Here is a 3,939-nt window from a genome sequence, read left to right on the forward strand (position 1 = left end):
CGAAGAACCTTAACCTGATATTCTTATATCAGAATGTCTGTTCTTCAGCTTGATATGTGTTGTTGTTTTTTTTTATTCTGGCTGGTGTTAAACCTTTATTGCAAATCCGAATCAGTGGTGCCTTGGCCTACTTTCCAAACCATCGAGGAGCAAATAATCAGCTCGAGCTAAGGATTTGCCTGGCACTCTTTCAAACGTGGATGCTTGTGAAACATCCCCGTTTGCAAGTGTTGGGTTTCACTGAGAGACTTTCAGAGTGTTTGCCATTTCTTGTAGCTAACAGGAAGGATTTTGAGACCTCTACTGCCACCTAGAGCATAATCAGAGGAGGATCACGAGGGACTGAGCTGCGTGGCTAGACAGGATTTCTAATCATCTTTACAACACCAAAGTGAATTGCAACGCAGTACATGAAATCAAGCTCTTACTTGAATTATGCACATCACAAGTCATAACACGGACGCCCATCATTTCCCTGTGTCGATCGTTTAAATACTGGATACTCTGTCTTTATTGTAGGATTATTTATGCCAAACACATAACAATTCCTGGTTTGGTTTTTTGTGGATTTGTTCTTTCACTGCCTCTCCTTTCCTTCCTCGATGAGCCTACTCACAGCATAGAAGTAATGCCAGAACGGTTCCCACTGCCAGAAATTGCCCGGAGGTTTATAAATGAACTATTTGTTGTTCAGAGTGTGGGAAGATATTTCTTTTTATTATACAAGTAAACCCAACAGCAGCGACTAAAAGAAGAGAGGAAACCACGGATCATCAGAGGCTTAAAACCCTTTTCATACATTATCCACCTCATTTTTTCATATGATTTCCTTCTCTTGTTGTTTGTTTCCCCCCTTTATAGTCTGTGCTACAATTCTTCAACACAATTCAAAATATCCCCGCCACTCATCCCACAATGATTTTTCTTATCACCAGCTTCATCTCGTTTTAATTAAACCTTTCATTGGACGGAGACACGGACCATTATGCTCTCTATATTTCAGAGAATAGATGGGAAAATGACTAAACACCTTATGCTGACCTTTCTCAATCACTGCCCGCTGGCAAAGCTACACAAAGCGATTTCCCCAACATATTTATCTCATCCGAAGCACACCTTAGACTTAATCTTAATGGCCTTTTCATTACCCTTTTAATTAAGCTGCACTGTGAGTGTTAAATGTCTCTCGGGAGCTTATGTCATATCTAACCTATACACGGCCATTTGGGGTAGTTAAGCCAACATTAAACACAAAGTATAGCCATCAATTACTCACGTTCTTCTTTATCATGCTTGTGTTGCACAGTAAATAAGCTGAGACGAGCTCTCATTTACATAGCAGCCGTGCTCGTGTTGCAGGCATAGGGGAAAACGAATAAATGCAGGATTTCAATATATTCAGTGATCTCACTGCAAATTCTGATTGTTTGAGTTCTTGGATGAATGGGAAATTGTTGATGGAGTAAACAGGGGTTTATTTATATTTTTAAGAAGCGATGCATGCAGGGTTTTTCAGATGAAGCTGAAATTAGCCAAAATCTAGAAATATGATGATAAATGTTTGACTTAATTGGTTTTTTATATGTATATTAGATGGTAGCAAAAATCATGAGGCTACTGAAATTATTAAAGTCTGTGTAATATCAGTTTTATGAGCCGTTGTGCAGAAGTTGCATTCGATTTGTTTTGAGCTCAGCACCTGGACAAGGAAGACGTGCATGTATTTTGCACATTATTCAAATAAATCTATCAGAAGATTACATTACTGATTACAGTTCAAAATGTGTTTTTCCCAACCTCGAGAATTCATCCACACGAGGAGGATAATTGTTATACATTGCCTGTTCTGTATGAATAATGGGATCTAATCAGAATCACTTCATAATCAAGCCCAAGAGGCATTTTCTCATGCGCACCAACAAGACAATTGTCGGAGCATCACTGATGTTTGTGGGATTCCCAGTAGATGGCAGTATTTCCTCACGTCCTCCTTGTGGTAATGAATGCAGGGGAGAGTAAACCAGGGACAAAGGTCAAATAATATAAAATAGTGGTCACCAGGAGACCGGGGACTTTCTCAAGTGCCTAGTGGAGCTACTTAGTGTGAGATCTGCCGGAGGAAAAGGCAGAGGTCCCATTTCCACCTCAGCAAAATGAAATCAAAAGCCCCTGGGATTTGAGGCTGACCTTCCCAGCTCCCACTGCACTTGAGTGATTACTGAAATATAAGAGACAGGAAGGTGCAGAGCTGAATTGCCACATAATCCCTAACCGCAAAGCTACATAATCGCCGGAATATGAATCGTTTTACATGAATTAACAATTATTGTGTACTGTAATTAACATTTGCAGTGAACTGTAATTTAGAGTCTTTGGAGCGGATGCAAACACAACACACAAAAGCATTATTATTACAAAGAAAACAAGGAGGCCGAGTTGTTCCTGCGTTAGGTAACAATGCTCTGTACTGTAAAGTGTAATGTGAGGCTAAATGCCAAACTTGTTTGTTTAGCGTTTCAGTGAAAAGGAATTCCTTTGGTTCGCTTCAGACCTGCATGCATTTTATTGGGTTGTGTGGGATTTGGGCAGGAAACCAGAGCTAATGCCCCCTCTCCCACTTCAAACGGATGCCAGGCACCCTTAAATGTCATGAGGTGGTTAGAGAGTTGACGGAGGTGGGAGGGAGCGGAGATTGAGGAGTGGGAAGCTCGGGCTCGCTGGGTGGAAGAGAGAAATCCAGCCACAGCGGGCTCTTCTCTGAGCTTATCAGCATGTGCTGGATGTAGCTTTATCGAGGCTGCTAAGGCAAACCAGATGCAGCGTAAGTTGCTCTGTGCCACTATGTGTCAGGTACAGCCTGGGTCAACCCGAGGCGCCTCAGTAGAATAGGAAGAGGCCAGTATACATCTTAAACTCACTGCAGATGTTCCCGACTTGTGTACAGTAGAATGTAAGCTCCCGCAGCTCATCTTTTTGACTTTGAAGACTTTAGCAGGTCTCATGTTGTCACTTCAGTTACTCACCCAGATGGATTTCTCCTAATTTTTTTTTTTCAGATTGACAGCCTGCAGTAGTTTATAGCCGGCGTATCAAAGCCTGCGAGTGTGTGTTCTCGGGTGTGTTGGTCACTGGGAATCCCATGTTCTCTTTCCAGCAGTAGTGTTTATAGGATTTTGCCTCATTTTCTCCAGTGTTAATTTATTTCCATGAAGGCAGCCATGACACATTCTCTCCTCTGCCTTCTGTCTCTGTGTGGCTTAACTTTACTGAGCTATGAATTTCTCTCCTCGTCTCTCTCTACCCCGAGTGGAAGAATAGGCTAGACCGACTTCAGTTGCTGCTACATGGTTATTTTGACAGCGAGCGTGATCATGATTTTTAATTCCTCTCCCACTCTTCCTCCCTTTTCTCAGTTCTTTCAGTCTCCCACAGCCTTGCTGTGAAGCTATAAGTGTCCACACCCTGCTATTGCATTGTTTTGTGGCTTTGGATAACTTCTCATTGTATTGTTATCCTTCCCAAAGTATGTCATTTTGGTTCATATGTGTCAGTGGGTAGATGAACATGTTGTGGCGCGGTTGACTTCAATTTCCCATGCCTGTGACTAAGCATTTCAAATCTCCAGCTTGCCAGCATCACGCTCCTCCCTCGCTGCGGGTCTGTTTGGCAACGGGAAAATACCATCTCTCTCATCATCTGGATTATATGGAGCTCATTTGGCTTTGATTGCAAAACCATTAAGGCACAAATGTGTCGGTGACTGACCTGTGACCTTTCTCATCAACTGACAAGCCAAACTGGTCTCATCACTCTTCCTCTCAGGCTCTTTGGACCCTTGGGGTCTGGGTCAGGGTTTGGTAGTGTTTTTGCTGTCTTTCTGTCAGACTTGCATGATCCACTGCCACTTTACGAGGGAGAACGAGGCTGAGAAATGAGGCA

This window comes from Oreochromis niloticus, linkage group LG13 (assembly GCF_001858045.2).
Source record: "Oreochromis niloticus isolate F11D_XX linkage group LG13, O_niloticus_UMD_NMBU, whole genome shotgun sequence".
NCBI lineage: Eukaryota > Metazoa > Chordata > Actinopteri > Cichliformes > Cichlidae > Oreochromis > Oreochromis niloticus.